This window comes from Rana temporaria, chromosome 11 (genome assembly GCF_905171775.1).
Source record: "Rana temporaria chromosome 11, aRanTem1.1, whole genome shotgun sequence".
NCBI classification, from domain to species: domain Eukaryota; kingdom Metazoa; phylum Chordata; class Amphibia; order Anura; family Ranidae; genus Rana; species Rana temporaria.
In genome coordinates, this window is record NC_053499.1 from 150,663,213 (window position 1) to 150,686,136 (window position 22,924).

A 22,924-nucleotide genomic window follows, 5' to 3' on the forward strand; every position below is an offset into this window, starting at 1 on the left:
ACTTAACAAACCGAAGAGGGGGGGGGGGGGGGGCCGAGTGCACCTGCTGGTGTAAAATATCCATCGCCCCCCCGACCTCAGGATGTCATGCTGATGGGAGATAAACTTTCATGTCCATCTCTGAATCAGCCCTAGCAGAAGTGGTATCGCTGTACGCCTACATCCCGCTTATTCGCCATTAGTCATTCATTGTCCTAAATTTCATTTCTCCGGAACCCCAAAATGAATGTAAAAATACAGAAAATATTTTATTTCGTTCTTTTTTTTACCTTCTTTTAGAATGTAATGTAATAAAATTATTTGACTAGTCGTGTATTAGTACAACTCTGCAGGACAGGGGGATGGAGTTTCTGGGTCAGATTCTCATAGAATCGCGCCGGCGTAGAGTAAGCCATTTTCACCACGCCGGCGCAAATTACTTGAGCAAGTGCCGTATTCGCAAAGCACTTGCTCCGTAATTTGCGGCGGCGTAGTGTAAATGGCCCGGGCGTTTGGCCGCGGAATTCAAAGGGGACGGCTTGTATTCAAATTAAGAGCGCCCCCCGCGCCGATCGAACTGCGCATGCGCCGGGCGTAAAAATAGCCCAGTGCGCATGCTCCAGCTCACGACGGAAAACGTCAATGACGCCGACGTGAGCGTCATTGACGTCAAGTCGTATTCGCGAACGACTTAGCAAAACGACATAACCGACGGAAAAAGACGACGCGGACCCGACGCCATACTTAACATGGCATACGGCGGACTGGCGTAAGGTTACCCCTCATATAGCAGGGGTAAACTTACGCTTATGTAAACGACGACGAGGCGGCGCAAATTCGTTCGGGAATCGGCGTATCAGGCTCATTTGCATAGTCAAATGAGAACTGAACGTAAACGCCACCTAGCGGCCAGCGTAGAATTACATCTAAGATCCGACGGTGTAAGTGACTAACACCTGTCGGATCTAGGCCGTATCTATGCGTAAATGATTCTAGGAATCATACGCATAGATACCCGGGGCCAAAAACAGAGATACGACGGTGTATCCTGAGATACACCGTCGTATCTCTTCTGAGAATCTGGCCCTCTGTGTTCCGGAGTATCACAGTTTACTCCATTCTTCATACTGTCCAGATCTCAGGTCAAGCTGTAAAGAGTACCTGTCATGAGAACAATACCCAGGCTTCCGAAACTGCAACTTTTTTTTCTGCTTGCCTAAACTGTTAGTAAAATGGGGACACCTGTAATTGGAACAACTATTAGAGGGGAATTTCTCTCACTTCCTGTTGTGTCTCTGGGACAGGAAATTAAATGAAATCATGTCAACAGGACACAGTGTTGCCAACCATCAGTATTTTTACTGTCAGTCAGTAAAAAACAGGCAATTTAATTTAAAGGGGCTGTAAAGGTAAAAAAAAAAATCCCTAAACAGCTTCCTTTACCTTAGTGCAGTCCTCCTTCACTTACCTCATCCTTCCATTTTGCTTTTAACCACTTCCATACCAGGCACTTACGCACCTTCCTGTACAAGCCAATTTTCCGCTTTCAGCGCTGTCGCAATTTGAATGACAATTGCGCGGTCATGCTACACTGTACCCAAATGAAATTTTTATCATTTTGTTCCCACAAATAGAGCTTTCTTTTGGTGGTATTTGATCACCTCTGCAATTTTTTTTTTTTGCGCAACAACTAAAAAAAGACCGAAATTTGTGAAAAAAATGTATTTTTTATTTTTTTCTGTTAATTTTTTTTGTAAATAAGTACGTTTTCTTCTTCAATTATGGCGGCACTGATGGGCACCGATGAGGTGGCACTGATGGGCACCGATAGGCGACACTGATGGACACTGATAGGTGGCGCTGGTATCCTGCACTGATGGGCATTCATAGGCGGCACTGGGCACTCTTTGGCGGCACTGATGGGCGGCACTTATGGGTGGAACTGATGGGTACTTATGGGTGGCACAGATGGGCACTGATTGGTGGGCACTGGGCATAGATGGGCACTAAGGGAGAATGTAGATTCTCGGTCCAAGGACCACGGCTCTGGAATGCTCTACCCAGGACCATCCGCTTTGAAGAAAACCATCGGGTTTTTAGGAAAAAACTGAAGACCCACCTCTTCTGAAAAACCTGTACAACTCTGGATGCCAGCGCTTTGAGGCGATTAAGGTCGCATTTGTTGCGCTATATAAGTTTCTCACTCACTCACACTCACTCACTCACTAAGAGGTGGCACTGATGGACACTGGGTGGCACTGATGGACACTGAGGGGTGGCACTGATGGCATTGCTGGGCATCATTTCAGCCAGTGCCCATGTTGCCAGTCAGTGCCCATTTGTGGGCACTGATTGTCATCGATTGTGTTAATTTTTTTTTTTTATTGGTGTTTTTTTTTTTTGCTTTTGTTTTTTGCTCTATTGAGCACCGGGGGGCACTCCCTGGTGGTCCAGTGTTGGCATCCGAGGGGGGGCTGCGCTGATAAACAATCAGTGCGAACCCCCCCTGTCAGGAGAGCCGCCGATCAGCTCTCCTCTACTTGCGTCTGTCAGACGCGAGTGAGAAAGAGCCATCAACGGCTCTTTCTGTTTACATCGTGATCAGCCGTGATTGGACACGGCTGATCACGAAGTAAAGAGCCTCCGCCGGAGGCTCTTTACCGAGATCAGAGATGCAGGGTGTCAGACTGACACCCTGCACCACCGATCGCCGTGCTGCGCGCCCCCGCGGGCGCGCGCCGGCATGAAATCCTGCAGGACGTCAATAGACGTCCAGTCAGGATTTCACAACCACTTCCTGGACGTCAATTGACTATTGACCGGGCGGGAAGTGGTTAAATGTCCTTATTTCTTCTGAGAAATTCTCACTTCCTGTTCTTCTGTCTGTAACTCCACACAGTAATGCCAGGCTTTCTCCCTGGTGTGGAGCAAAGGAACTTTTTGAACCATTGCAATCAATCTCATTAAGAGATCTAACTCTCAAGGAGGTGTTTTTAGTTGTGATTACATCCACAACACTCTATCAGTAAAATAACCTTTTTTCTTTTTTTTCGTTTATCCAGATAGGATTGTACTAAAAACAGACACAGGTTTTTTTGCCAAAAGTAGCGTCAATTCATAACCGGTCGCAGGAGATTTTCCTGCCAACTTTTTGTTCAAACCCTTCGGGGGAAAAGGAGAGTCTATTTCACAACTTGGATGTGAGAAGAATTCTGTAGCGTTACCTGCCAGTAACAAGGGACTTTAGGTCTTCGGACTCTTTGTTGTTTTTCTGGCAACAAGAAGGGCCACCAGGGATGGAAGGGGTCAATTGCAAAATGTATAAAATCAGCTATTTTGTAAGCGTACCCCCAGATGAGATTGTCTCCCCTGCTGGGAATTGGAGTACACTCTATTAGAGCTCTGACCACTACATGGGCAGAAAACGCTGGTGCCACCACAGATCGAATTCTTAAAGCGGAGGTCCGGTTTAAAAAATAAAATAATTAAAAGTCAGCAGTTACTAACACTGTAGCTGCTGACTTTTAATAAGGAGACTTACCTGTCCAGGGTGCCCGCGATGACGGCAGCCGAAGCCGAGCAAACGCTCGGGTCTCGGCTGCCCCGCCGCCATCCTTGGTGAGGGAATCAGGAAGTGAAGCCTCACGGCTTCACCGCCCGATTCCCTACTGCGCGAGCCACGCGGCGCGTCGTGAATGAATGATGTCTCCTGGGACACACACAAGGTCCCAGAAGACACCGATCCCCCATTCCCCATTGACATGGTGAGGGTGACTTTTCTCAGTGGGGACACAGAAAGTGATGAAAACGTAACAGGGGATCTAACCATTCCACACTCCACCAAAAAATACACTAGGAGTAGATGGTCACAGTGCCATCCCATACACGTGCCACTCTGATAAGGTGACAGTCGAGGTTTTGGTTACAGTAATAGATGTGTCCCTCTGTCCTGTTTCGGAAGTCTTGCATCAGACGCCAGGGATTATCTCATGATCGTCTCAGGACAGATAGTACATATTGTGGTTTTCGGGACCGGCAAATGAGTGTGCAACTTCCCGGCAGTTACTGTACATGATATGGGTGACGAGAGGATTTCTGGTAAGTCTTTTCTTAGAACACCAGGCAGATGAGACCCCCCCCCCCTTCTCCATGGCTCCCTTTGGGTGGAAGGGTCAGGATCATGCAACAACAAAAGTAGGGGTGTGGTTCAGGTTTGGCCCTACGGTGGGTCCATATTGCACTGCATGGCCTTTGAGTAGACATGTGCACAGAAATTTTTTTCCTTTTTTTTTTGTTCTGTTTCATACAGTTCCGTAGGTTCGTTCCCGTTCGTTTTTCGCAAGACGCCCGTTTTCCTGTTCGTTCCCGTTCGTTTTTCGTACGACGCGATTTTTTCGTATTCCGATCGTTTCGTATTTTGGTTACCGTTTTATTTTCGTACATGCGGGATGGTTCGTTATTCTGTTTAATTCATGTTCGTTACTTGTTAGACAATAATTTTCGTGAATTTTCATAATTTTGTACTTTCGTAAATATATCGCGGGATTCGCGGCACTTTCAACACGTGGCTCATCCATATTAACTATTGTTAAGCCCCATACACTTGGTCAGACTTTTTTAACAACAAACATAAAAACGATCGTTTTACCGAACGTTCGTTCGTTTTTAAACTCCATCAGAAAACCATTTTTGGGTTCCAGGTTCAAAAGTCTGGCCAACTGATCTCCCTTCAGACGAAAATCCACAGAAAAGTTTATTTGGCTTTACTGTACTACTGTACTCAGCACAAAAGAGAAGCTGCTTCACTAACTAACTACACTCACTGCCCATTCAAAAAAACGAAAATTACATCTTATAACAAAAGATTTGTATTCTGTATTTTGAAACCAAATTACGAACAGAAAAAAGGAATTCAGAATACAGAATGCAAATCTTTTGTTATAAGATGTCATATGAACATACAAACAGAAAAAGGAATCAAACAAAATACAGAATGAAAATCTTTTGTTAGATGTCATATGAACATACGACTGAAAATCAAAATATGAACAGAACAAGGATTCAAACAAAATAAAGAATGCAAGTCTTTTGTTATAGATGTCATATTCGTTCTTTTGCCGTTTTCGTTTTGTCGTATTTTCGTCGGATCGTTCATTTGTATTTGCGGTTGTTCGTTATGCGACTCATTCGTAATCCCGTCGTTTTCGTATTTTGGTGCTTAAATTTTTTCGTATGTACACATTATTCTGCGGGTACGAAAATGAACATTTTCGTACGAAAATAACATTTGTACGAACGGGAATGCACATATCTACCTTTGAGTTATGACCAGCGAGCTTAGATGGGTCAATAAGGGGGCTTTTGGTTAAGCTAGCTCCTCATTTTAAAAAGGGGAGTACAGAGAAGTTTATGTGGGCACACCCAGGGCCGCCATCAGGAATTATGGGGCCCCTTACACAGCTTCAGTCATGGGCCCCCTGGAGCAGAGAACCAGGGGGGGGGGGGGTGCTGCCGCCAGAGAAGCAGGAGGGGGGGGGCCCTTTACAAAAAAAAGAAGAAATAAAGAAAAATATATATTAAAAAAAGGGCTGTAGCCATCCTGTGCCCTTTAATAAAAAGAAAAAAGAAATAATAAAAAAAATATTTATATTTTAAAAAAGAAATTACAAAAAAAGGGGGGTTGCCATTCGGGACCTCTGGGCCCTTTAATAAAAAAATATATATATAAAAAAAATAAACATTTATTAAAAAAAAAAATGGGGGGTTGCCACCCTTTATTAAATAATAAATAAAAAAATATATATAAACAAAAATAAAAAAATAAACATGGGGCCCTGGGGACCTCTGAGCCCTTTAATAAAATATATATATATAATATATATATATATATATATATATATATATATATATATATATATATATATATATATATATATATATACCGGTATATAAAAAAGAAATAAAAAGAATAAAAAAAAAAAAAAATATAAAAAAAAATAAAAAATGTATAAAAAAAAGTGGGGCTGTCATCAGGGGCCCTGGGGATCTCCGGGCTCCTGGGGACCTCCGGACCTCTAAAAAAAAAAAATTGTCCCTTTAATAAAAAATAAAATAAAAATATATTAAAAAAATATATTTTTTTTATAAACAAAAAAAAAGGGGGGGGGTTGTCATCCGGGGCCCTGGGGACCTCTGGGCCCTTTAATAAAAAGAAAAAAGAAATCATAAAAAAAATATTTATATTTTAAAAAAGAAATTACAAAAAAAGGGGGGGTTGCCATTCGGGACCTCTGGGCCCTTTAATAAAAAAAATATATATATAAAAAAAAATAAACATTTATTAAAAAAAAAATGGGGGGGTTGCCACCCTTTAATAAATAATAAATAAAAAATATATATAAACAAAAATAAAAAAATAAACATGGGGCCCTGGGGACCTCTGAGCCCTTTATTAAAAAAAAAAATATATATATATATATATATATATATATATATATATATATACCAGTATATAAAAAATAAATAAAAAGAATAACAAATAAATAAAATATAAAAAAAAAAAAAAAATGTATAAAAAAAAGTGGGGTTGTCATCCGGGGCCCTGGGGACCTCTAAAAAAAATAATTTGTCCCTTTAATAAAAAATAAAATAAAATATATATTAAAAATATATATTTTTTTTATAAACAAAAAAAAGGGGTGGGGGTTGTCATCTAGGGCCCTGGGGATCTCCGGACCCCTTACAGGAGTACTAAAATTATTTCTTAATCCGGGCCTATGTGTGCACAGTATAGACATTAGATCGTAAGCTCCTTCGTTCCAGGGCCTATGTGAAAGCTCGGTGATACCAAATTTGATTATGGAGGCAGAAATAAAAATGGATTGAAAATGACGATCATCTGGCACTGAAATGGTTCGATCAATATCTTCTGAGGCAAATATCATTTGGTCCTTTGAACTTTGAAGACAATGAACCCGTGGGAATCCAATGCTAATGGAAAAAACTTCCAAATTATGCAATTAAAATGGCAAAGTGTAAGGTCAGCATAAGGGTGGAGCGGGAAGAGAGTAACAAATGTGGAAGTCCTGTAAAAAAATAAATCTTGCAAATTATTAAATTGTGTTTACTAAAGAGACGTGTTTGAGTTGAGTTGTCATCAAATGGCAACATTAGCAAATCAGCACAAAGTAATTGTGTTAGCCTCATTGACACAGGGCGTTAGAAAAACGAGCTGCAAAGCCACTATCCATGCCAGGAATTTTCTTCAAATCCCTGCTGCCTAAAAACCCCCGTGGGGGAAACTTCCCTTCTTGTATTGATTGGGGTGCGCAGCGCCATTCTCTTTTCTCTTAAAGGGGTTGTAAAGGTACAATTTATTTTTTCCTAAATAGCTTCCTTTACCTTAGTGCAGTCCTCCTCCACTTACCTCATCCTTCCATTTTGCTTTTAAATGTCCTTATTTCTTCTGAGAAATCCTCACTTCCTGTTCTTCTGTCTGTAACTCCACACAGTAATGCGAGGCTTTCTCCCTGGTGTGGAGTGTCGTGCTCGCCCCCTCCCTTGGACTACAGGAGAGTCAGGACGTCCACTAACACACAGCTCCTTTCTCTACCTGCAACGTAGAGAGCGTCCTGGCTCTCCCGTAGTCCAAGGGAGGGGGCGAGCACGACACTCCACACCAGGGAGAAAGCCTTGCATTACTGGGCCAGATTCAGGTACCGCTGCGCACTTCTTACGGAGGCGCAGCGTCCCGTTTTTGCCCTGCGCCCCCGCAAATTATCTGCGCTACGCTTCATTCACGAAGCAGTAGCCACGTAATTTGCGTGGGCGCTCCTCAAAAATAATGCCCGGCGTAAGGGCGCGTAATTTAAATGATCCTGTAGGGGGCGTGGATCATTTAAATTAGGCACGTTCCCGCGCCGAACGTAGTGCGCATGCTCCGTCGGGAAACTTTCCCGACGTGCATTGCGGTAAATGACGTCGCAAGGACGTCATTTGCTTCTAAGTGAACGTGAATGGCGTCCAGCGCCATTCACGCTTCACTTACGCAAACGACGTAATTTTCAAAAATCGCGACGCGGGAACGACGGGTATACTTAGCATTGTCTGCTCCTGCTAATAGCATGAGCAGCCTTACGCAGAAACCGACGAACGCAAACGTCGTAAAATGCGAACGCCGGGCGCGCGTACGGTTGTGAATCGGCGTGAGTATGCAATTTGCATACTCTACGCTGACCACTACGGGAACGCCACCTAGCAGCCATCGCAAGAATGCAGCCTACGATATGACTGGCATAAGAGCCTTAAACATCCACTTTAAGAGGAAGAATGAGAATCTGCTGCTGCTGAAAAGGTACAAGCTAAATCATATATTATTCTCAGCCCCGGATTTCCCACAAGGCCACTGAGGCCAGGCCTTGGGGCGGCAGGGCGCCAAGGGGCGGCAGTGGCATGGAGTCCCCCGACGCCCAGTTAAGGGCGCTAAGTTATGGTTGAATCTGCTCACTTGTTAAATGTAGTGTTTGCGGCGATGTCGCCAAAATCACTTGTAAAATGTGTGCTCCCGTCCGTCCTCCCCTTCCCCCCACCCCACATACCTCTCTTTGCTGGCTCTGTCTTCGGGACTCCGTCCTCCCCCCGGCCACCGAGTCTGTCTCCTGTCCCTCCCCCCGATGTACACAGTGAGAGGGGAGAGCTGTGCTCTTCCCATCTCAGCTGTGACAGGAGTTCTAGCACAGTGCTAGGACTCCTGTTTTGGAGGTGACAGGGTCAATAAAGAGAACATGTCACCTCCAATTGCACACTGGGAATTGTTTTCTCCTGTGTGATAGCAAAAAAGTTAAGTGAAAAAAATTGATAAAAAATAAATAAATAATAAGAAATACTAATTAAATTAATAAAATAAAAATGTAAAGAATAAGAAAAATAATAAGGAAAATAAAAAGAAAATTATACAGAAATGTAAAAAGTAAGCGACAACCTAAAAAAAAAAAAAAAAAAGTGCTAAAAAAGTAAAAAAAAAAAAAATTGAACTAACCGTGCCGCCCATTCTCCGTTGATTTGGGTGGGGGGGGGGGGGGGTTCGGTTGGCGGGGAGAGCAAATCCGTCCCTGATTATTCTGCTATATGCAATAATGTGCAATGCAGGCACCTGCGGCACGGTGTCTGCATTTTTTTAGTTAAAACAGGCAATGCGGAAACAACATATCACCTCCTCGCCCACCTGTCATACCCCGGCAAGTGCTGCCGCATGTATAATTGAGGCCTAAGAGAGTGAATCATCCACCTTGTGTACTAAATATCAGACGGGCCCGGCCCGAAGGTTGACCTTTCCTGATCATTTTTGCAGGAACTTCTTTGAGAAAAGCCAAGATTTAATGTCACATCATCCCATTCAGAAAAAAAAAAAAAAAAGAGACGAGTGGAAGGACATGTGTACATGAGATCACTTGTATTGTGTTGTAAATTTCGACATCCTTGTGGGTGTGTGACTCTGAGTGATCGTTGTGTGCGCTGTTCACGTGGAGACATTGTTGTGGAAAAACACGTCCGAGTTCTACACAGCATGCTTGATACAATGGGCCAGATTCATGTACTTTTACGGCGGCGTAACGTATCCCGTTTACGTTACTCCGCCGCAAGTTTTCAGCGTAAGTGCTTGATTCACCAAGCACTTGCATGTAAACTTGCAGCGGCGTAGCGTAAAGCCGTCTGGCGCAAGCCCGCCTAATTCAAATGGGGCGTGTACCATTTAAATTAGGCGCGTTCCCGCGCCGAACGTTCTGCGCATGCTCCGTTTTGAAATTTCCCGCCGTGCTTTGCGCGAAATGACGTCGCCCCGACGTAATGTTTTGAACGGCGACGTGCGTTACGTCCTTTCGTATTCCCGAACGACTTACGCAAAAAAAATTTTTAAATTCGACGCGGGAACGACGGCCATACTTTAACATGGGCTGTCTATTTTTACACCACCTAAATAGCAGCCGTAACTTTGCGTCGGGAAAAGCAGAATAGCGTCGACGTAAGAGAATGCAACGAAGGAGCGTACCTTCGTGGATCGCCGTAAACAGCTAATTTGCATACCCGACGCGGAAAACGACGCAAACTCCACCCAGCGGGCGCCGAAGTATTGCATCCTAAGATCCGAAGGCGTACTAAGCCGTAAGCCTGTCGGATCTTAGCCAAATGCCGTCGTATCTTTGTATCTTTTCAAAATAAAGATACGACGCGGCAAATTTGAAAGTACGCCGGAGTATCAGCAGATACTCCGGCGTACTTTTTCTGTGAATCTGGCCCAATGTAACCAACATCAGACATTGAAACACACACTGCATGGCCACTTCATTAGGTACACCTTGCTAGGGCCGGGTTGGACCCCTGTTTGCCCTCATTCTGTGTGGCATAGATCATTCAACAAGGTGTTGGAAACATTCCTCAGGGATTTTGCTCCATAGTGACATGATGGCATCATGCAGTTGCTGCAGATTTGTCGGCTTCACATCAGGGCTATCTTAATGCAAGGGCACTCCTGTGCACTTCCCAGGGGCCCCAGGTGCATGGGGGCCCCACAATTAACTTGCAAGCATTACATCATGCTTGCCAACTGTCAAGGATTTGCTGGGACAGTCGCTCTTTTTACGAAACTGTCCCGATAGGGTCGTGTCCCAGTAAGCGTTCCAGAACGCAGCACAGTGGTGTAGTGAGTAGCACTTTCGCCTAGCAGCAAAAGGGTCGCTGGTTCGAATCCCGACCACGACACCATCTGCCTGGAGTTTGCATGTTCTCCCTGTGTCTGTGTGGGTTTCCTCCGGGTACTCCGGTTTCCTCCCACACTCCAAAGACATGCTGGTAGGTAAATTGGATCTTGTCCAAATTGGCCCAGTATATATATGTATAACTGTGTGTCCCAAGTGTGTCGAGATCCTACGGGGTAAAATGACCGCACCAGCCAAGCAGACACTGGCTGGAAAAAGCGCCTAGAGGCGATTTAGTTCGCATGTGTAGCGCTATACAAGTCATTCATTCATTCAGAACCTATACTGTGCCCTCCTGATCCCAGTATTGTGCCCTCCTGACCCCGATTACCGGCTCTGTTTACATCACATGATCAGCTGTCATTGGCTGACAGCTGATCACGAGGTAAGGGGTCGGGACCGACCCCTTACTCTGATCTGCGATCCAGCGAGTCTGCTTGGAAGAAACCAGTGGTAGATTTAGCTGTTATGAAAAATAAACTGACATGGATTACGCTCAACGAAAAGCTGGTCAGTAAGTTTGGCCGTGTTTGGGATCCTAGGATTAAGGATCTCCAACTTCCAGCTGACTGAGGAGTGTGGGCGGTGGATCCGGGCGTCCGGACAGTCCCTTTTCCTTTGTCTCGTTCTTCTTCCCTCCCTTCCCTTCTTTCGTTCCTTTTCTTTTCTTTGTCTTTCTTCCTTTTATTTCCTCTTCTCTCCCCCCCCCCCTTTTTCTTTCTTGGATTCGCACTTCCCTTTTTATCTAGATGTGTTGCTACCACTTGTGGTTGCGCATTATGTATACAGCCCATTCCGGCGTGCCGGTGGGTGGAGGCGAAGTTTGGAGTTCTAATGTTTTCCCCTGGGGGGAGGCTTTCCGAGTTGGATGGCTGTTTGCTCTATAAGACCCTTTTTTTTATGTTGACCATCTCTTGTAGCATATCTGCAGTCTCTGACCATCTCTTGTAGCATGTCTTCAGTCTCTGACCATCTCTTGTAGCATATCTCTAGTCTCTGACCATCTCTTGTAGGATATCTGCAGTCTCTGACCATCTCTTGTAGCATGTCTGCAGTCTCTGACCATCTCTTGTACGATGTCTGCAGTCTCTGACCATCTCTTGTAGCATGTCTGCAGTCTCTGACCATCTCTTGTAGGATGTCTGCAGTCTCTGACCATCTCTTGTAGGATCTCTGCAGTCTCTGACCATTTCTTGTATCATGTCTGTAGTCTCTGACCATTTCTTGTATCATGTCTGCAGTCTCTGACCATTTCTTGTAGCATGTCTACAGCCTCTGACCATCTCACGTAGCATAGCTGCTGTCTCTGACCATCTCTTGTAGCATGTTCATAATCTCTGAGCATCTCCTGTAGCATGTCTGCAGTTTCTGATTATCTCTTGTAACAAGTCTATAGTGTCTGACTATCTGCTGTAGCATGTCTGCAGACTCTGGCAATCCCTTGTAGCATGCCCATAGTCTCTGACCATCTCTTGTAGCATATCCACAATCATCATCTCCTGTTTAATGTCTGCAGTCTCTGATAGTATTCTGTAACATTATAGTCAATGATTATTATATGTGGCCAGCCTCGGGTACTGTGCACTTGAGGCCCCTTAGTATATTATATTATCTTGATTACCACTGATGTAGAGGATGGTGGAGACTCCAAGTACACAACGGGGAACTTCAAAAGAGAGAGGCCCAGATTCTCAAAGGGCTTACGACGGCGCAACGCCATTTGCGCAGTCGTAAGTCCTAATCTGGGCGGTCGTATCTATGCGACTGATTCTTAGAATCAGTTCCGCATAGATATCCATTAGATCTGACAGGCGTAAGGCTCTTATGCTGTCAGATCTTAAATGCAATTTTTTTTCCCGCCGCTAGGTGTCGCCTCGTCGTTTTCCCCGTCGTCTATGCAAATTAGCTAGATACGCGAGATTCCCGAACGTACGCGCGAACGACGCAGTGAATTTACGACGTTTCCGGAAGCATAAACTTACCCCTGCTATATGAGGGGCAAGTTTACGAAGGTTAGTCGTATGCCATGTTAAGTATGGCGTCGGGTCAGCGTCGTCTTTTTCCGTCGTTTACGTTGTTTTCCTAAGTCGTTCGCGAATAGGACTTTACGTCAATGACGCTCACGTCGGCGTCATTGACGTTTTCCGTCGTGAGCCGGAGCATGCGCACTGGGCTATTTTTATGCCCGGCGCATGCGCAGTTCGATCGGCGCGGGGGCGCGCTTAATTTAAATACTAGCCGCCCCCTTTTAATTACGTGGCCTTACGCCGGGCTATTTACACTACGCCGCCGCAAATTACGGAGCAAGTGCTTGGAGAATACGGCACTTGCTCCAGTAATTTGCGGCGGCGTAGTGTAAATGGCTTACGCTACGCCGCCGCGGATTCTACCAGAATCTGGCCCAGAGTGACTAGTACTGTGCATGAAATAAGTCACATTGCTCCCACGCACTGGTCTCATCATCTTCTACTGAATCCCGTTTGTAGACCTCTGTTTCAGTCTTCTAGTGAACTGTTGACTCAACCGACACCAGTAGACAACCCCTGGCCTACTTATTACTCTGCAGCCTTTGCTCCCATTGCTCACTCTGCAATACGATGGACAGTCTACTGCATCTGGGCTCATCTCAAGCTCTTCCTTGCCGTATTTCACCAATCTTCAACAAACTTTATTGAATAGGACCAAAACCCAAGCAACACGTTGACTGCAATCCCGTAGAATATCAGCAAAGAGCTTTTCCAAACTAATTTTATACTTTAAAAAAACCCACAAAAAACTGTTTTGTTTTCCTTCTACAGAAAGCAGTGAGTCACCCAAGGTTGACACTCGCTGTTGTCTATAGAGCTGAAAGCTTTCCAATGCAGCGAAGGAGGAGGAGAAAAAGAAGAAAAAGAGGAATTGAAAAAGGCTGACATTCAAAATGGCTTCGAAGTTCTCCTTATTTCAGCTAAAATAAACTTGACAACACCAGCAAAGATATGTATTGAAGGACTATTTTTTTCAGCAATAATAATCGCAGCACGAGGTGATCACAGTAGGGATGGCTGGTGGCGGCGAATGTGACGGGGGCTACAGAGAATTCATTGACGTATAAAGGCGGATTTGTTGGATGCAACCTTCACGTGGAAGATGAAAATAAAGAGAAGAAGTAACAATAAAAATAACTGGAGGGTTAGACATTAACTTGGCTTCTAACTACACTGCTCTACCATGTTGTGCGTCATTCTGCAGTGTAGGATGAGCGTATAGTGCGCGATCGTTCACCAGGAGTGCAATATAATACATTATTCGTTTTGGATTTCCTTGCCGTATTTCACCAATCTTCAACAAACTTTATTGAATAGGACCAAAGCCCAAGAAACATGTTCCATAATTATTTTCTTTTACCTCGTTACAGTAACAAAGAGAGAGAAACATCTTCAAGTGCTCCCAGTTATGTTGGCATGCTCCCAGAACTACATCTCCCGAGATTCCTAAACACAGTGGCCCAGATTCAGGTAGATCCACGCAATATTTGCGTGGGCAAAGGGCAACGATTTTTGCTCTGCGCCCACGCAAATATTTTGATATGCCCGCGATTCACGGAGCAGTAGCTTCGTAAATTGCGCGGGCGCTATGCTAAATAGCCGGGCGTAAGGGTGCCTAATGTAAATGATCCCGCCGGGGGCGGGAATCATTTAAATTAGGCGTGCTCCCGCGCCGAGCGAACAGCGCATGCTCCGTCGGGAAACTTTCCCGACGTGCATTGCGGCAAATGACGTCGCAAGGACGTCATTTGCTTCTAAGTGAACGTGAATGGCGTCCAGCGCCATTCACGAATCACTTACGTAAACGACGTGAAATTTAAATTTCACGAGCGGGAAGGGCGGCTATACTTTAGCATTGGCTGCCCCTGCTACAGCAGGAGCAACCTTGCGCTAAAGTCGCCGTACGGAAACTCCGTACCTTGCGTGCGCAGGGCCCGCGCAACTTTTGTGAATCGGTGGTAGTATGCAATTTGCATACTATACGCCGATCACAATGGCCGCGCCCCCTAGCGGACAACACAAGAATGCAGCCTGAGATATGAAGGCATAAGGAGGCTTATGCCTGTCATATCCTAGGCTGCAGTCCGCGTAGCGATGTTCCTGAATCAGGGGCATTCGCTACGCGGGAGCAAAACAGCTATTGCGCCGCGCAACCTATGGTTGCGCGGGCGCAATAGCTTCTTGAATCTGGGCCAGTATCTGGACAGGCTTTGATTTGCTGAGAAAGAAATCAAAGAACCATATATACTCGAGTATAAGCTGACCCGAATATAAGCCGAGGCACCTAATTTTACCACAAAAAACTGGGAAAACTTATTGACTCGAGCATAAGCCTAGGGTGTCCATCTGCATGCCTCACTGTGCCTCACTGTGTCCATGTGCATGCCTCACTGTGCCAATGCCTCACTGTGCCCATGACTAGACTGACGTTTAACATAGGAGTCTATGGAAAGGGTGCCCAGATTTGAAAAATCGGTGCTCCCCAGCCATAGGTTCACCAGACAACAAACTTTGCACACTTGTGGGTGAGAAATGGGGCTACATGTGTGCCAAGTTTGGCCGGTACCGAGTCCCCAAAGTCTGGGAGATCAGGTGCAAAAAGGTGACTCGAGTATAAGCCAAGGGGGGAATTTTCAGCACAAAAAAATGTGCTGAAAAACTTGGCTTATACTCGACTATATACGGTATGCATCAATGCAGCTGAATATAGCACAGTGGCTTAGTGGTTAGTGGCACCTGTCTTGTAGAAGCAGTGTCCTTGGTTCTAATCCCAACCAGGAAACTATCTGCATGGAGTTTACATGTCAAGTACCGGGTCCAGAGGACCTACGACCGGCCGATACCGGGTCCCCAAAGTCACCAGAGAAATGACCGTTTAACATGGGAGTCTATGGAAGGGGTGCCCGGATTTGAAAAATCGGTGCTCCCCGGTAATAGGTTCCCTGGACAACAAACTTTGCACACTTTAGAGGAAAAGTGGGGCTACATGTGTGCCAAGTTTGGCCGGTACCGGGTCCCCAAAGTCCGGGAGAAAAAGGTGACTCGAGTATAAGCCAAGGGGGGCATTTTCAGCACAAAATCCTTCAGGATTTGGGGGGCCGGACTGTGGCTAGTGAGAGTAGAAAATGCTCCTCAGTACCCTATCGTTGGTATTAATGGGAGGAATAGTGCCCTATTTATGGTGTCAGTAAGGGGAATCGTGCCCCATCATTGGTGTCTGTCTGTGGAAAAGTGCCCCAAGGGCCACATAAAGGCAAGCAAAGGGCCACTTCTGGCCCCCGGGTCATAGTTTGGAGACCACTGATCTAAAATGAAAGGGCAAGCAATACAAAAAGTTAGTAACTATTAGGGATGAACTGATGGAGAAAGTTAAAGTCCAGTTTATTAGTTAGAGGCAGGGTGGCCTTTCTGAAGAGATGGGTTTTCAGGGATCACCTAAAGGCAGAGATAGAGTTATGCCTTGTACACACAACCTGGCTTTTTCCCGGCCAAATCACATCGGAATTCCATGGGAGTATAATAGAACATGTTCTATATCTAAACTCTGACGTAATTCATCGGAATATCCGATGAAAAAACCCAGATGGGGCTACACACGACACAATCGGAATATCCAACGGAAAAAGTCAGTCTGACTTTTCCCATCGGAAATTCCGATTGTGTGTACAAGGCATAAGAGATAGTCAGATGGATTGGGGGTGAGGAGTCCCAGAGGATGGAAGAGGCTCTGGAGAAGGCCTGAGAGAGAACATGGGAGGAGGTGATGAGGGAACTAGAGAGCAGGAGGTCATGGAAGGAGCAAATAGGACGGTTTGGTTGGTATTTTAAGACAAGGTTGGTGATGTAGCTTGCAGCAGAGTTATGGATGGCTTTGTAGGCCGTTTCTAGCACTTATTTGAATCTTATTTGTTGGGCGAGCAGAAGCCAATGGAGATACTGGCAAAGAGGGGTGGCAGCAGGGCCGATCCTAGGCAGGGTGCACAGGGTGCTTTGCACCCAGGTGCCTGCAGAGTTGGGGGCGCCGAAGTGCCAGATTTCCCCCCTCCCTCCTTCTCTACTTGTTTGTGTCTGTCCAGAACTAGTGTTCTGAGCGTAGGTGTGTGTCCGTCCAGAACTGATGTGTGAGCATAGGGCAGCTGTCCAGCCTGGCAGTGCTCAGGGAGAGGCCGCTCTTCTTCCTGATCTTCCAGAGGGTTCTAGATTTCAGTGGCTGCTGAGTGCTTATGTGCAGGAATGAATTCCTCACACTGGGAGTCTTGGATCCTGCACTGTCTCCACCAACTCCAGTTGGAATGCCTCCCCCTCCCATCTCTATCTCGGGCTGCTCAGAGATAGAACCAAGGTGTGTCACAGTGTTCAATGTGCTGTATGCAGGAGGATGGCATCCCCAACATGTGCTCTGGGCTGCCCCAGCTCTAGATGTTTTATGGCGTGATAGATTGCATAGGATACACAGCCCCTGCCCATTCCTGCGCCTCAGTAGTCCAGCTACAGATGTGATGTATAATGAGATGTACCAAGAGCCCTTTCACACTGACAGTGCTGGAGCGTTGGAGGTAAATGGGGAGGAGTTAGTAAAATTACCACGCCCATGTGGGGCGCCAGAAATATTTCTGCACCCAGGTGCATGTGACCCTAGGATCGGCCCTGGGTGGCGGACACTGAGCAGTGGTTAAAGTGGATGAGTCTGGCAGCAGCAAAAGTAGGGGAAGAAGGTTGGTGTTTCATAACGGATACCCAGAATATACAGGACATTCTATGTAAGAGACAAGGCAGGAGTTTACCGTAGCGGCTCTTCGTATATCCAGCCAGAAGCTACAACAATGCAACTTTCAGTTCTTCTTTCCAAAAAATCCAGGAATACTTTTCAGTTTTGCATTGATCTAACCCAGAGAGAATGCAGAGAGCTACCCACCGACAACCAATGGATGTTCAGGACAGAGAGAACCGCGCAAACGCTCTACGCTTAAATGGCAAGAAAAAGTATTTATATCCCATATACACATAGGTGTGCGCAGCCTATTGCATTAGGGTGTGCACCCCAAAATTTACACACACATGAATGCCACCTGCAGTCCACAGGGAGGAGGCTCTGGTGGTGGGAGACAGTTGCTTGAGACCATATTATATTACACCCTAAATACGAGTGTAATGTGTTCCTAGGGTTGAACCTAGCCTTTAACATAATGGGGGCATTTACACTGGCCACTGGCACCCCCAACCACCCATCTGGTGCTGCCCCTGGATAATGCTGATGTACATGGGTTGATTAGGGTGTGCCCACGCCTATGCATATACAGCATGTATACACTGTGACTCTCAAATTTAAACCCTTAGCAATAAATGTATGCTCAGCTAATGTTGCATTGAGTAAGGGAGGATTGTGCCCCCGGCTCTCAGACATCAGATTAGAGGGACAACGACGTACGTGAATGCAGAGCCAATGAACTTCCTAGGCCTCTCCTCGGCTCTGGAGGGACATATGACACAGCTGAGTAAAGACCTGGGGGGGTCTTCCCTCAATTTGCTGGGCACAGCAGCATCTGAGGTCTGGTGAGTGAATTTTTGCAGAGGGAGGGGGTATTTGTGCTTACTACTAACCCTCTGTGTTACCTACCACTGACCCTTGCACTCTGCATTACTTACTACTGACCTCTGGGTTACTTACTACTGACCCCAGTACTCTGCATTGTATACTACTGACTTTTGATCTCTGCATTACATTCTACTGACCCCTGCCATCTGCCTGACATACTCCTGACTCCTGCCCTCTTGGTTGCTTACTAATGACCTCTGAACACTGCTTTCTACTGATTCCTGCATGCTACATTACATATTAATGACCCATGCACTTTGCATTGTATACTACTGACCAGTGGCGGTTGGTGGTATATTTTTGGAGGGGCGGCAATCCATCCACCCCAGACGGTCGGTCGGGGTTTCCTGCACCCCCTCCCAGTCGGTCTATTGGTCGGTCACCAGCACTTACCCCATTTAGGTCGTAGGCTTCCCCCTGGCGGCAGCTTCACCCTGCGTCTCCTCCTGACTCTGCTTCACGGCCGCCCGCCTTTCCCTGTTTCTCCTCCCTCCTCCTCCTCGTTGGCCAACAGGATGGCTTCTCCTCTCAGCTTCCTGAGCCAGGATTAGCTGGGAGGAGAATTAGGAAAACAATAATGAATATTAATTCGCTATTGTCACAACACAAGTGGGTGGGCTTGGGGGCTCAGCGATCTGTGACCCGAGCCCACCCTTTTTTAAACCAATTAAAGCCTACGGTTCTAATCATGTGCTTCTTAAAAACAAAAAACCCCCATTGAAATACATGCGTCCGGCGCCCTGCATGTAGATTAGAGGTTGGGTGCATGGATTAGGGGGGCGGATGCCCCAGGTTGCAGTTTGGAGACCATTGCTCTAACTCTTCCCCACTTTAGTCAGAGCTAAAAAAAAACAAAAAAAAAGCTTTTTTTTTTTTCCCACTTTTTTTTTCCCACTTTAGTCAGAGCTAAAAAAAACAAAGAAAAAGCTTTTGGCTGTTATATTAAATAAGACAACAATGAGAAAAAATATATATTGGTGAATGTTTTTTCACAAAAAGATAAAATTAGATTCAATATTTTAAATAGGTTAATCGTATTATTTTTTGTATTTTTTTAGACAGGCTGTATCCATTGGCCACTCTTCCAGAGCAGATGTTAAAGTGGACGGAATCCTGTGAAACTCTACGGCAAATTTCAATAGCGTCGATCTCTCTTCACTCCAATCTGTTTTCTCAAACTGTAGCAGAAAATATATAAAGAGTAATTCTTTTGGATTCAGGCGTCGTGTTGAAATGTCCATCCCCAATTATGATGAGTTATGTAAGCCAACAGAGAATGTTTCGCAACATAAATCACTTTTACCTAAAAATTGCTGGTCTAATTGTAGCCCGGGTGAGGTCCAAGTCTATTCCCAGAGCTGCGAAAACAAACAGAAAATCCCCCTTCTGCCACAGATTACCGGGGCAAAGATAGCGGTTATCAGGCAGAAGGAGACTCATTCGGTCAGCGAAGGCCAAGGAATGGGCTTGAGTTGGGAAGAGCTTTGGCTCCTTTAAGTCTTAGTGTAGAAATATTGTATTGAGCGGATTCCAGTGTAAGAATTGGGAGGGTTCTAGTGTGAGTAATGAGTTTCCTTTTATACTAATAATTTCTCTAGTTTTGTCCAACTAGAATTCAAGCTACTGGGTTGCAGGGTAGATGCGTGGTATACCTCTTCATCTGTCTCTTCTCTACAGGGCTTTTTTTCAGCAGGAACGTGGGAGGAACGCAGTTCCGGCACCTCCAGCTCTGAATGTATGTAATGGCAAGGGGTGCTGGGGTGTACTGGAGGGTCTATTAATGCTGGCTGCTGGGGGATCTATTGTTGCTGGAGGGGATCTATTTTTACAGGAGGGTCTATTGTTGCTGGGGAGGTCAGTTGTCACTGGTAGGAGATCTATTGTTGCTGGGGGGGCTCTTATGCTACTGAGAGACAATTGTTGCTGGTAGACATCAACTGTTGAGGGAGGGGGTCTATTGTTGCTAGTTGTTCAGAGTCTATTGTTACAGGGGATCTATTTTACTTCCTATCATATACAAATTACTTAGCACCACAAATTAATACTTGGTTCTGTATCCATTACTGAGAGGTGGGTAGGGGGTGGAACCAAGGAATGGTGCTCGGAGGTGGGTAGGGGGTGGAACCAAGGAATGGTGCTCGGAGGTGGGTAGGGTGTGGAACGAAGGAATGGTGCTCGGAGGTGGGTAGGGGGTGGAACCAAGGAATGGTGCTTGGAGGTGTGTAGGGAGTGGAACCAAGGAATGGTGCTCGGAGGTGGGTAGGGAGTGGAACGAAGGAATGGTGCTCGGAGGTGGGTAGGAAGTGTAATGAAGGAATGGTGCTCAGAGGTGGGTAGGGAGTGGAATCAAGGAATAATGCTCGGAGGAGGGTAGAGAGTGGAACCAAGGAACGGTGCTCGGAGGTGGGTAGGGGGTGGAACCAATGAATGGTGCTCGGAGGTGGGTAGGGGGTGGAACCAAGGAATGGTGCTCGGAGGTGGGCAGGGAGTGGAACCAAGGAATGGTGCCTGGAGGTGGGTAGGGAGTGGAACCAAGGAATGGTGCTCAGAGGTGGGTAAGGAGGGGAACCAAAGAATGGTGCTTGGAGGTAGGTAGGGGGTTGAACCAACAAATGGTGCTCAGGGGTGGGAACCAAGGAATGGTGCTCGGAGGTGGGTAGGGGGTGGATACAACAGGTGACTTGGAAGTAAGAAGTTCCTGCAACTATTCTCTGTGAAAAAAATCCCTGCTTCTCTATATTTCTTTCTTTTTTTCTCTGTAAAAAATGCAGGACAGGTCACACCACTGGAGCTTGTGGTGCCGACATGTATCTTGTCGGATGGTGACCGTGCAGTCATTTGTACTTCCTCCTCCTTCCTGGCCTTATCTTCTGACTCCATGGAACCAGACCCACCTAAGTACATATACAGGGTAACCACTGCCATGCTGTGCTTCAACGTCTCTGCCTGGGAACAAGGGGCAACACTGGGCCAGAGCAGCTGGCAGCTTTCCAAACCCAGGCCAAGAGGATGGCTGACCCCATGCCATCTTTATGCAGGTATGGTTGTGTGTGACACTGGCAATAACCTGTTCACTACCCTTCCCCAGGGAAAATTCAAACACATTTCTTGCCTAGCCCATGTCCTCAATTCCATGGTGCGGTGAAGGCGCTCCTCACAAAATACCCAGGATTCCAGAATTTTCAGGAATCAGGCCAGGAGGATTTGTGGAAACTATAGGTGGTCATACCTTTTAAATTGTGACCTAAACACCATGCTTAAAGTGATTGTAAAGGCAGAAGTTTTTTTATATTAATGCATTCTATTCTATATTCTAAATACCACCAAAAGAAAGCTCTATTTGTGGGGAGCCAGGTCGCACGACCACGCAATTGTCAGTTAAAGCGACACAGTGCAGAATCGCAAAAACTGGCCGGGTCCTTTACCTGCATTTTGGTTAAAGTGTATTTTTTTTAAAAAAAATGCGCTTCAAAGAACGCTATGCAAATACTGCGTGTCATAAAATATTGCAACAACGTCCATTTTATTCTCTAGGGTCTCTTCTAAAAATAAAGTATAATGTTTCATATGCTTACACATTGAGTCCCATGCACAGTTTAGGTTGGCAGACCAGTTACCCAGAATTCCCATGGGGTCTCAGTGCGTCCTTTCCTGACCCGTCCTACAATGCGATGGCGATGTATTAAGCGGTGAAGATAGAAGCTGCAGATGTTTGACTCGGGGTCGATGACCCGTGACTAACTTCCATACGGTTCCTCCTCAGCATCAGGCTCCTCGCCACAATGATGCGGACTTTTCTCTACAAGTAAACAAGCCGGCTCAGCTACAAGACACCAATACACTTCTGCAGGCAGATCACCGGGGTTATGGACACAACAGCTGAGCGGAAAAATAGAAAACCGGCTCAAAATATTTACAGACCCGTTTCCGTAACTACATTAGACCACCACATTACACTCTATGGGTAATTTAGCATAATAGACACTATGGCCCAGATTCAAAGAGATCTGCGCTCTATTTGCGGAGGCGCAGGGCAACGATTTTGCCCTGCGCCCCCGCAAATATTTTGAGCTGCCCTCGATTCACGGAGCAGTAGCTCCGTAAAAATTGCGAGGGCGCGCCGGCAAAATTGCCCGGCGTAAGCGCGCGCAATGTAAATGATCCCGCCAGGGGCGGGAATCATTTAAATTAGGCGCGTTCCCGCGCCGATCGTAAAGCGCATGCTCCGTCGGGAAACTTTCCCGACGCGCATTGCGGCAAATGACGTCGCAAGGATGTCATTTGCTTCAAAGTGAACGTGAATGGCGTCCAGCGCCATTCACGATTCACTTACGCAAACAACGTAAAATTCGAACGTCGCAACGCGGGAACGACGGGTATCCTTAGCATTGGCTGCGCCTGCTATTAGCAGGAGCAGCCTTACGCTAAGCACGCCGTACGGAAACGACGTAACTTGCGTACGCAGGGCCCGCGCAACAATTGTGAATCGGTGTTAGTATGCAATTTGCATACTATACGCTGAGCACAATGGGAGCGCCCCCTAGCGGTCAACGCAAGAATGCAGCCTA